Source organism: Nuphar pumila, chromosome 16 (assembly GCF_984573655.1).
Source record: "Nuphar pumila chromosome 16, dmNupPumi1.hap1.1, whole genome shotgun sequence".
Classification (NCBI taxonomy): domain Eukaryota; kingdom Viridiplantae; phylum Streptophyta; class Magnoliopsida; order Nymphaeales; family Nymphaeaceae; genus Nuphar; species Nuphar pumila.
The window spans coordinates 55,956,939-55,969,973 of NC_143264.1; positions in this window are offsets into that span (position 1 = coordinate 55,956,939).

Genomic DNA, 13,035 nt, shown 5'->3' on the forward strand with positions numbered 1-13,035 from the left:
GGATCATCAATACAATCTCTGGTTAGTGAGGAATTATTCTAGCAAGTTGGCTTTGCCTATGAACTGTGACTGAAGGTTCAAGAAACACAGACTCTGGTCTCAGGCATCAAGAAAATAGAAAACAATGGTGAAAATTTATAAAAATCACACCATGGATAGACATAAATATGAAAACAACTTTTTTTATGAATCAGAGAGATCATCTCCGGTTAGGGAGATATCGCTCCGGCAAAACGGACCAAGATTCGAATCGGCCTGGCGATTCAAGAAACACAGGGTTTGATCTCAGGCTTAATAAAAATAGAAATCGATAGTAGAAATTTATAAAATTTTTACAAAATAAACTAGACATGCTGACGAGAATGCTGCTTTTTATGGATTGAAAAAGTGATCTTCGATGAGAGAGATATACCTCCGACAAGATGACCCGAGATTTACACAATATTTTCCCGATTCAAAAACAAGCTTCGGTTTGGATTTTTAAAAATAGGGTTATAGACCTAAAAAAATTCTAATTTTTTATGGGAAACTGTGGACATATGCATGATTCTATCATAAAAATTTTGGATGTAAACTACGAACATAAACATACAAAACAACATCATTATCAAACTGCCAGAATTGCATATCTCATAAATAAAACCCTAATCATGATATATTCTGATTTATGCATGTAAAAATTATAAAAATATAAGATCAAGGGCTCTTGATCATGCTTGAACATGTAGATGATAAAAATAACATAAACACAACATGAAAAAAAAATAAAAAAAAAATCACTGGAGCATGGATTTGTATTGATCTAGCCATTAAAAGAGGGATTCGACCTATAGAAAGGTCGAATCTCGATCTTTTTTGGGCATTTAACAAAATAAATATGTTCTAAGCATTTTCAATGGATCAAAAACGTGAAGAACACCTTAGATAATCAGTGGATCATCTTCTTAAACCATGGATCATGGGTTTTTGAATGAAAATAAGAGAAAAAAAAACTCTAACAAAGGGGGCGACAATGGTGGAAATAGCAAGAAAAATAAAAAAAATAAACAAAAAGGGGAAGAAGAAGAGGGATCTTACCTTGGGCAGCAATGGAGGAGGCTGATGGTGGAGGAAGAACTGCTGGTCGACCCCCCTATGGGTCCTTTTTATAGTTTTTCAACCCCTTGTTAATTAGAGAGTTCTGATTTAATCAAAACTCAATTAATTAATTAGGGATAAACTTTAAAAGTGGAGGGCAATTTTCTTAGGGACTTAACCTAAGCAAACTTCTAATTAACTAATCCTAATTGACTTCTAATCAATTTTGAAGAATCTCAAATGTGGCGCCACCTATGTAGGCCCATATTTGTTTTTTTAAAACCCTAATTAAAATTTAAAAACAAAGTTAAAATACTAAAGTGAAAATATAATTTTAAAATCGACTAACTTTGATTTTTAAAACTTCTAATTTAACTAACTCACCTAAACTGACCCAAACACTTTCAAATGTGGCGCCACCTAGTGTGGGCCCCATTAGATTTTTCAAAAAAATGATTTTTAAAAAGGGAAAAAAATAAAGAGGTTAAAAATGATATTTTCAAAAAACTTCAAAAAAGACAAAACGTTTGTGCACGGCTTGATAGCATGTGGGACATGCTGTGCGTGAATAATTCAGCACAAGTGCGACCTGTGAGGTTTGACAAATTGTGATGCACTGCAGTAAGCTGCAGTAAAGCGTTGCGCAGCTGTGTCTGAGCGCTATGATGCACACAGGATGGCGTGAACTCTAGCACTACACATTAATGGCAGCACACATGCAGGTGCGCATACCAGTTTCGGCACTTAGGCGAATTAGGTAAGGTTACAAGTAATTTCTATAATTGATCAAACATTTGGATCATAACTAAAATGTTCTGGTTCTTCTGTTACACAGTTGCACATCCATGTTCACATCTAAAAACGCTCTTTTAATCAGTGAAGAGAGCTTGCGCTCATATTCACTTGCAACAATTCTAAGCCTAATTAGTGTCAGGTGCTCAAAAATGTTCATGTTGTTCTCCACTGCACCCTAACAGATTTTTCCTGCAATGAAAGAGCATTGCTCTGCAGTAGATGATAATTTTATATCTGAAATAGAGAGTAAATTCACTTAACTATGCAAAGTTTAATGACGATCTTAGAGCTTAAGGAAGCTCTATCTCACGTCAGATGCTTAAACTTCAGCTTCGCAATGGCAGAATGCTTGTGACGATAGCTAGTTCTGCTAAAGTGAAGATCTGATATGATGATTCCATTTACTTGTTGGACTTATAATGGATGATCAGAAATAATCCTGCACTAGCCGACGTTGTTCAGTGTTGTTGTGTACTGATGCTTGTTGCGTTGTTTAGCCGCAGGCGTGTGACAAATTGGAAGGATAGATGCACAATGCGATCTTCATTGTGCATGTGGTGCTGAGCTACGAAAGATCTCTCACTTCAGTTGCAATTAGTAAGTACACGGATGTGCAGCGCACAGGTGCTTGCAATTTTTGTTTGATGCTAGTATGTTGTTGCGATTTCCACAATTACACTTATCTCACGTACTTGCAATGTTCAACAGAATAGATCTCAGTAAAATCAACTTTAAATCTTTGATTTGGCTGGCAAACCACTCTGATACAAATTGATACGACCTCTACTAGAGATCCTTGCCCAAGAGCTATGCTGCATGAGTCATTTATGCTTTACTCACATTTACACGAACAAGTAGCGTGCAACTAGCCTAGTTAAACCACTTCAGAATGAATTTCAAAGATTTCCAGAGTTGGCAACATATGACATTACTTCTCCAAGTTGAATTCTTCAGTCAATAGATGAGCTTGAGTGTTTTGATTCTTATTCCTCCTTGTTCAGCTACGAAGCATATACAGCTAACAATCGGACTTATAGCATCCCAGACTCATTTGCGGAGATTAATAGTAGGGAAAAGCAGTAGCCATACTGGTTGCTTAGAATTTCGATTCGATGAATATATCTACAGTTGAGACTTATGTTAACTCGATAGATTGCACAAGAATCGATTCAGTTGTTGATTGACGTTTCTGCAACTTCGAATACTTTGGTTGAATGTGTGAATTGTCTGATTATACTAATTTTGAAATTGATGAAGAAGATTCAGCAGCATGTTTAGTGCTCCTTCTTGGATTAGCCAATAGGTCACATGTATTATTCAATGCTTGAATCAAACTCAGAATCTTAATCTTAACAATTGCTTGGAATCAAAACTGAGCTAAAAGAAAGATAGAAAAGAAGTTGATGGAAGAGGTGAGAGGGGAGGAATATGTGAGCTCCTTAGAAGATGAGCTAACTCACCTCTCAGGCCAATCCTCACTCAGTGAGGCCCAAGGGATGCCCTGTAGGCTTACAAGACTTTCCAGAAATTATCAAAGATTTAGAAGATACCAAAACGCATGGCTTAAGGTCCTTTTTATAGGTGTGGCTTGAGCTTTCCTGTAGTGCGCCAGCCTGGTTAACTGCTGACCTGGCTGGTCAACTTTGGCATCCTAGTAACCCCAATCAAAACCCGCCATCTCTGCAAAGCCAACTCACTTTGCTGACTCACCTGTTGGGCTCTCGCCTACCACACTGAAGCGCTTTGTCACCCACGCACCGCACGCGCTGGTGTGTTGCCCGCTACGCGCTTGCATGTTGTGTTGCGCATGCGTGCTCTCACTCATGCATCGTGCAGTGCATCGCACATACATGCTCTCGCTCGTGTGTCTTGTGCTGCATTGTGCACCCGCATGTGCTATGCTCCACCATGCACCATGTGCATCACGCATAGAGCTTCTGCATGCACTCTGTGTGGCCGTGCACCATGCGCGTCTGTGCACCCTGTGCTCCTGTGCATCATGCATGTCTTCTCACACGTCTTGTGCCAAGAACCCCACACATACACTATGCACCTGTCTCTCCTTGCTTTGCACATTGCCACCTCTATTCGCCTTGGTTGTGTGCCACACACCCAAACTTACCCGGTTGGTGCTCCGCATGTGTATCTACTAGGCACTTGTAGGAGAGTTCGTATCACCAATTCATCAGTGTTGCGCGCTCCACATGCGGGCTCACCCGCACCGCATGCCCCCGCATGTCATGCACCTCATCATCACACCCATCCGCGTGTCGCACGTTTCATGCACCCCACGCACGGGCCTTCCCTGGTGTCCCGCTCCTTCTACCGCATGCTTAGCGCACAAGCTCTTTCTGCATCGCAGACCCTTCACCGCACATCGCTCATCAGCAACCTCCTCACTGCACACTGCAACCATTGCTCATAGGGGAGGCTTTCCTCAGCGAGGCCGGGGTTCCCCTTTTGTTCCAAGAGGGCGTCGTTCAGAGGCATGCCCCATTGAGGATCTATGATAGTTTAGTCTTGAGCTAGTGCATCCCAGCTTAGCACTTGTGCCACTTGCTGAGTCAGCCTCAGCCAAAGTTTTTGACACTCTTGAAGAACCAGTCTTACCACCTTGGTATCAAAGTGAACCACCTCTGATGGATGTTCCCGAATCATTGCGAGAGCGCGAACGCGCGGATTATTCCCTCTGACACAGTCTGCAGGCTTGGGCCTTAACCGAGCAGACCTAAGTAGAGTTGATGAAGGATCAGTGAGCCAATGCTGAGAATTTCCAGAGTATTCAGCGGGCACTGGCCTTGATGACAGAACGCCTTGAGGCACTGGGCACCTCCATGCAGACTGGGCAAGGCACAAGAGGTGGTTGCACCAACCCATCATGCAACGAGGGAGCAATGGGGCCCGGCATGGTCGACCAGGCCAGCTTATTCGATAGAACGGATGATGCAGCAAAATCCCTCCTCGATGAACCGCCGAGGCATGCGTACGACGGACATCACTACGGCTATGAGTCAAGGCCTAGCCGCAAGGTGAGATTTGAGATTCCTGTATTTTCCGACAAAAATGTTCATGAATGATTGTATAAGGTGGTCCATTTCTTTACTTGCCATGGCACCCTTCACGATGCCAAAGTCGATAAAGTTGTCACCCACCTTGAGGGCAGTGCCCTCCGGTGGTACCAATGGATGGTCACCGTTCAGGGCAAGCCCGCATGGGAACAGTTTATGACCGGGGTCATGGAGCGTTTTGGCCCTACGACTCTTGTCAATTACCATGTGAACTTAAAAAACTTAAGGCAAAAGGGCAGCCTAGAGGACTACCATAATGAGTTTGAGGGGCTTTGCATATTGCTCCCACACATGGATGGAGAAACATTATTGGGCTCGTACACGGGTGGGCTCCGCGAAGAACTTTGAATCGAGGTATTGGCTGCCAATGTTAGGACCCCTGAAGAGGCTTTCAACGCTGCCTGTTTGCATGACGAGAAGCAGAAATGATTGTGGGCTTTGAAGAAACCCCACCGCCTATTTGAGTCTCATGCAAAAGGCAAGCCGAGCAAACTGACCCTACGGTTTGCCAGAGGCACTTCACCAACCACCCCAAAGGTGGAATTCGTCTCGCGAGCTCAGAGAGAAGTACGAATCAAGAAAGGACTTTGCTTCAACTGCAATGAGAAATGGTCATGAGACCATCAATGCAAAAGTTTTATGTTTATCAAGAGATGAAAGCAAGGACGAAAAAAGAAGTTTCACTGAATCTGAAAGTGGAAAGGAGGACGAAGATGATAGAGACCCTACACATGGGATCTCTTACCATGCCCTCTCCGGTGCACCCAACCCCCAATCCATGAGAATTCATGGAAAGGCATGCTCCCATGAAGTGGATGTCTTGATTGACACCGGGAGTACGCACAATTTCATCTGTGAGAGCCTGGTGTTGTCTTTAGGTTGCAAGTTCAAGGAACACCCACCATTCGATGTAATGGTGGGAGACGAATCCCACCTCAAATACAGAGAGTTTTGCATCAACGTACCACTGAGGCTACAAGACAGTGGGTTTGTTGTGGACCTTTATGTGATTTCCATGAAAGGGGCAGACGTAGTTTTGAGAATGCAGTGGCTAAAGGGTCTCGAGCAAGTTGCTTGGGACTTCTCTTCCATGGAGATAAAGTTCAGAAACGAAGGGAAGGAAGTCAAATTATTGGGTGCCAAGGCCCCCATGGCCACCGCCATTAAGTGCACGGTGGTACTCAAGTTATTACGAGGCAATCACACTGCCTACCTCCTCATTGCCCAGGCCATGAGCATGACATAGGAGAAAAACCCATCCCCAGCAGTTTTGCCAGAGTTAACGAAAGTGTTGAAGCACTTCGCTGATGTCTTTGAAGACCCTACCAAATTACCTCCCAACAGGTCCCAAGACCATTGGATTCTCCTAAAGCCAGAAAGTAGGCCTGTGTCGGTAAGACCTTACCAGTACACCCATTGTCAGAAGAGAGAGATAGAGCGACTGGTGCAAGAGATGGTGGATCAGAAGATCATTCGACCGAGCACAAGCCCATACTCATCACCGGTGCTCTTAGTGAAAAAGAAAGACGGTGGATGGCGGTTTTGCGTAGACTAGCGCACCTTGAATGATATCACCGTAAAAGATAAGTTTGTCATTCCCATCATAGAGGAGTTGTTGGATGAACTCCATGGCACTATGTTCTTCACGAAGTTGGATCTAAGGTTTGGCTATCATCAGGTGCGCATGAACGAGGAAGATGTTCCCAAGATGGCATTCCGAACACACGAAGGGCACTATGAATTTTTGGTCATGCCGTTTGGGCTCACCAACGCCCAGTGACATTCCAAGGCATAATGAACGACGTATTTCAGGAAGTCCTAAGGAAGTTTGTGCTAGTATTCTTCGATGACATACTAATTTACGGTAAGTCATGAGAGGGACACTTGGAGCACGTGAAGGAGGCATTGAGCATACTGCGAAACAATTACTTATGTGAAAGGATGTCCAAATGTCTATTCGGCCAACAAGAGGTTAGTTATTTAGGACATATTGTGACTGGCCACGAAATTTGGGCCGACCCTGAAAAGATTCAAGCCATGGTGGATTGGCCCCTACCACATACCATTCGAGGGCTCTGCGGCTTCCTCGATTTAACCTGTTACTATAGGTGATTCGTAAGGGGCTATGGTTAACTTGCACAACCCCTTACCAGCCTCCTCAAGAAGGATAGTTTTTGATGGGTGGATAAAAGCACAGAGGCATTCGAACAGTTGAAGGTGGCGATGACACGTGCACCGGCCCTCGTGGTACCAGATTTCTCCAAGCCAATTGTGGTGGAAACAAATGCATGTGACACTGAGATAGAGGTGGTTCTATCTCAAGAAGTCCACCCTATAGCATTTTTTAGCAAGTCCATGTCAAACCGAAGCAAGGTCATATCCATGTACAATAAGATGTTGGCCATCGTGCTGGCTATTGAAAAGTGGAGACCCTACCTCCTCGGAAGGAAGTTCCTGGTGCGAACAGACCACCGAAGCCTGAAGTTTCTGTTGGGTCAGAGAATCACTACCCCAAATCAACAAAAGTGGATAGCAAAGATCTTGGGGTATGATTTTGACATAGAATACAAGGGACTGGAAAATAAGGCAGCAGATGCTCTTTCCCTGAAGTTTGAAGACTCACCAGAATTGTGCACGCTCACCACTTTTACTTGTGATGTAAAGAAAAAAAATTCTAAGTCCCAAGAGGAAGATACTAAAACTCTAGCGAAACTCAAAGAAGTCCAAGAGGACCCCCAAGCTCACCCCCACTACCAAGTGAAAGGGGGCGTTCTTTACTATAAGGGAAGGATCCACCTCCCGAGTGGTAATGAACTTACCAAGGAGGTCATCAAGGAGTGTCATGACACTCTCCAAGCAGGTCATGGGTGTGATCATCGCAAAAATTTTCCTCTCTTGTGGTTTCTCTCTCTTCCTTCTCTTTTCCTTTTCTGACCTCTATTTTCCTCCTTTTTGAAGGGAGAAAAGTAAAAGAAAGAAAAGAGAAAGAGAAGAGAAAAGAAAGAAAGAAAGAGAGAAGTGGAACTCTTTTGCGGGATTTCACTTGACCTTAATTTGAAAATATTTAGTAAATCACTCGCCTCCGTTTTGAAATATATTACGGGAAAATGGAGAGACGGGATTCGCTCGTCGGTACAAGGTTCGACCGTTCCTGGCGCCTTTACCAGGGGTAATCGAACCAAGGATCGAATTTATGCCTTTTGCTTTGCCTAAATGTCATCTAAGAATTTATCCTAAAGATCTAAATGCACAAAGAATCATGCTTGTGCAATGCAAGGATGTATGCTCTTTTTGAAAGATATTTTGAAAATTTCCAAGTAGTCTGAGATGAACTTGATAAGGGAGTGAAGAAATGATTGAATCTAACTTTAGAACTTGAGATAGATCAGAGAAATTCTAAGTCTTTAAAGTAAATCAGAGTTGGCAGCATAAATCTTGATTTTGAAAAAGAATGATTTGAAGCTTTGAAATGAAAGGAAATGAAGTTTCAAAGTCAGAAATGGACTTTGAATTTAATCATGCATTCAGGAGAAGATGAAAATTTGAGGTGATATTGAATTCGAATCTTAGAATGGATATGAGAAAATCAAATGGTATTTAAAAATAGAAATGGATTTAGGAAGTTCAGATGAAATCTAAAAAAAATGGATTTAGATTTGAAATCTGGAAATGAAGTGGATTTGGATTTGAAAGTTGGATTTGAAAATAGAATTTGATTTGAAATTCGGAATTGAAAATAGAATTTGATTTGAAATTTGGAACTTAAATCCGAAGTCTGGATCTTAAGATGGATTTGGATCTGAAATCTGAGATCCAAAGTAGAATTGGATTCTGGATCCTAAAATGGAATTGTATCTGAAGTTTGAGATCCAAAAGTGGAACTAGGTTCTGGATCCTAGAATTGAGTGGATCTGAAGTCTGAGATCCAAAGTAGAATTTGGTTTTAGATCCTAAAATGGATCTAGATCTGAAGTTTGAGATCCAAGATGAGATTGATTCCTAATTTTGGATTTGGAATTTCAAAATTTGATTTGAGAACAAATGGATTGGATTTGAATTTGGAGCCTGAATTTGGAATTTTAGAAGATGAATCAAGAATCTCAAAGTTAAATTAAACTTTTAAATTTGATTGGAGTTTTGAATATAAGATGATTTTTTGGAATTTCAAAGTCAAATTGAACTTTGAAATCTGATTTGAATTGGATTTTTTGAATAAAAAATGAATTTGAAATCTCAAAGTTAGTTTGGACTTTGAGATTTAAAATAAAATAGAATTGAAAAGAGATGAATAAGATTTTACAAGAATTGTAAATTGATTGAAGAAGATATAAACATCACTTGGAATCTTAAAAAAAGGATTTTTGAAAATATGATGCAGTTCTATCCTAAGTGATGAATGAATTTGAAGAATTAAAAATTGGATTTTGAAAAACATATTTCATTCTTTACATGAATTGAAATAAGATTGAAAATATAATACATCCTTGACTATGGTCATTGAATGTATTATATAATGATCTATATTTAAATTCAGGTGAAGAATAAAACATATTTTTGTGCTTTTACAGAGTTTAAAATGAAATTGACTCTCAATGTACCCTGACTATGGCCATTGGTATATATTTTGAGCCAATTTTAAGTTAAACTCTAATAAAAGAAGGAAATATTTGAAAATATGATGACTTTTGAAGAGGGTCCAGTGTGGATCCAGTGTTATTTTGTAAAAGATAAAAATACTAAGTTTTGTTTACATCCTGACTATGGTCATTGATGTAAATCATCAACTTAGGATTAATTACCTCTTACGAAATTGTGCATGTGTCATTCGTGTTTCACCATTGTGAGATTTTTTAAAATAAAGATCAAAAACATGAAAACAAGCAATTTATGACATTACAATGCTCATTCATTCTATCTAAACAGAAAATGTAGAGTTTTTCATTAATGCCTAACTTATTACAACATTGAAACTAAAAATATCAACTGCTTCCAGTTCGACTTTTTCACATATTCCTGCAAAAAGGGGAGTTAGCATGATGGAAGAAATTAGAAAAAATAATGTAAATGGTTAATTCTAACTTAGGATGTTATACTCATACTAGATGAAAGATACACATGGCATATTATGAGAAAATATACATATATATATATATATATACATGTGTACATGTATACATGTATATATATAGAAATGTTATAAGCAAACAAAAACTTATATGTAAGAGGGTATATGCAATGGGTGAAAGCAAGAGTCAGGGTGGTCCAAGGTGAACCATCATGAACTATGATAGTTCCTGATGAACCGTCATAGAAAGGAAGAGACACGGTGGTTCATCGTGAACCACTGTGAAACATGACAGCTATGGTAGTTCTTGATGAACTACCATAGAGAAAAGGGGAACATAGTGGTTCATTGTGAACCACTGTGAATACACAACAACTATGGTAATTTTTGATGAATTACCATAGAAGAAAGGGGCAGACAATCAACCATTGTGAAAACACAATAGGTTCCCTAACTTGGTCACATAACCAGAAGATTGAATTGATTACATAGCTCCAAGATCAAATATACAAATTAGTTTAATCAAGGGGATGTCACAGGTCCACATAGTTTCAGCAAGTTGTTTGAAGTAAGTTGTTTGTGCCAATTTATGACACACAACACCATAAGATCAATTGACAGATCAATTTCTGCAAAGAATTGGCTAAGGGACCATGCATTATATGATGAACACACAGTGATCATGAGATTTTAGTGAGACTGAACATTTGGCAATCATATGGTAGCCAGTACACAAAGTTTAAAATCACCATGAAACATTTGATAAATGAAGGTACACATATAGGATATACAGATGCTATTAGATACAAATGAAATAAAGTATAAATAGAATATACAGGTGCTGCTAGAATGAGATGAAGTGTATATAAAAATAAAGAATATACAAATGCCAACACAGGATGTACAGATGCCTCCGTAGTGAAGAAAGTATTATAGAAATGTGTGTTAATGTAGGTGATAATGATGCATCATGATGATACAAACTGCAGGGGATTTACTATACAAACTCACATAAATGCTAAAGGATTTCTAACGTTTAGCAGTGTGATTACATATGCAATATTAACATAATTAACATGTATAGCTAATATATAAACTGGTATATGTTGTATGATTAAGGTATGTGAATTGATATATATAACAGAGAAAAGTAACTGATATAAAACAGAAACTGTATAAACACAGGAATTTTAATGCTATGTAGTTTTACTTACAGAGGCTCTTGACAAGTATGGAGGTAAGAAAAATCGAGAAGCTCATCAGAGCTCGGCTTTCTTTCAATGTTCAATGGGAACCTTTGCTTTAGGTCAGCCTTGCAGAAATTTGAATCATGCCATCACGCCAAATCAGTTCCAAGGCTCCCCTTTGGGCCTAAAGAGTATATATTGTGATATGTTGCTGGAAAGGGTACCACATGGTGTTGAAGATAAAGTGATAAACACATAGCAGATATAATGTAAGAAATTCAAATGTATGAATAGTGACAACAATTGAAAATGCAATAACAGTTCGTTTCCTGTGAAATGGCTCCCAACATGACAACCAGCCTTGGTGTTGACGCAATAACAGAGTAAATTGAAGGAAAATTAGTTAAATCTCATGGAAGAGAAGAAACAATGACCTAGATTCATAATGCATACATACCTCATCATGTTGCTTCTTCAAAAGAAAGGGGTTTGGGAACAACATCCATGGGACTGCAACCAATGCTAATAATAGTAATACAATCTGAACCATTTTCTGGCCATTAAAAAGAAAAAGTTGTTTTTTACCAAGATCATCGGTTGGACTCACGAACATATATATCATCACATGATATAGATCAGCTTTTGAACCAGTGTACCATTTGACAATAATTAGAAGAGAAAGCTTGGTATTGAAATAGCTCAACACGATACCCAGGTTCATTTATACTACCCCAAGGAGGATTGACATCTTCATCTTCAACGAGTTAAGGAGCGGCAGCTCACTGCAGCTACGAGATCCATACCAAATGGATGAGGACTCTGCACTTTAACTGAACCACTTGTAGAAGCATCACTGCAGGAAGGCTCATGACAGTCATATGCAGAAGGTCCAAAAAGATTGAAGAACTCATTGTGAACTAATCCTGTATATATAAAAAAAAAAAAAGTGCCATCATCAAAATAACATAAAAGCCGCCAAATGTCATTTCCATAATGTTGCCAAACTTCTGGGTTGCAAGTAACAAGCATATACTATATCTCTAGTCACCAAACAAAATGGGAATGTGATGACAGTGTATACACCAGGATTTGTTTCTTGATATCTAGCCACCATCTCACCATATGACTGCAAACAGCTTGTAAATGTTGATAATTGTCTCTAACATAAGCTATACAGGGGATGATCCCAGTAGGGGAGGTGAATACTGTAGATAGCTGGTTGCATATCCTTCACTATGTAATTCCCGAATCTCTAAGATACCACCTATGTTACAAAAAATTTCTTTCTTTTTTTTTATAAAAGAATTGCAATAAACAAGATTAAATATCACCATCTGGACATTCCAAACAGATTTACAGAAGTATTAATATGATTTTGATGGAAAAAAAATGAAGATGGGGATTATATGCTACAGAAATTGCAGATTAACAACGTTGAAAATCAGGATGGATAGTAAGTGGTTTTGACAATGCCTGCTTGAAGTAGCAACAGTGTAGCAATCTGCTTGCTAACCATTTTATAATTGTAATAATGGGTTTTAAAACCCTAAACAAAATTAAACACCTACCTCAATCAGAGACCTTAAGGTCAAGATGACCGACCCACCAACTGGTTAAGATTTGAAGAGACCGTGAGTTCTTCCCAATTCACCATTTGTGAGGGAAATCTTTCTGCAGGTTGTTGTCCCGATATTTTCCTGTATATATGATTTTTCTGTAGATGTATAGACTTCCCGCAGATGCATTCACAACCTGACTGCCCAATCTTGTATCTGTCACTTATTTCATTTTGTACGCCATTCTTCCTCAGCAGACGATCTTCCTTCTCTTTTGTAACAAAAAT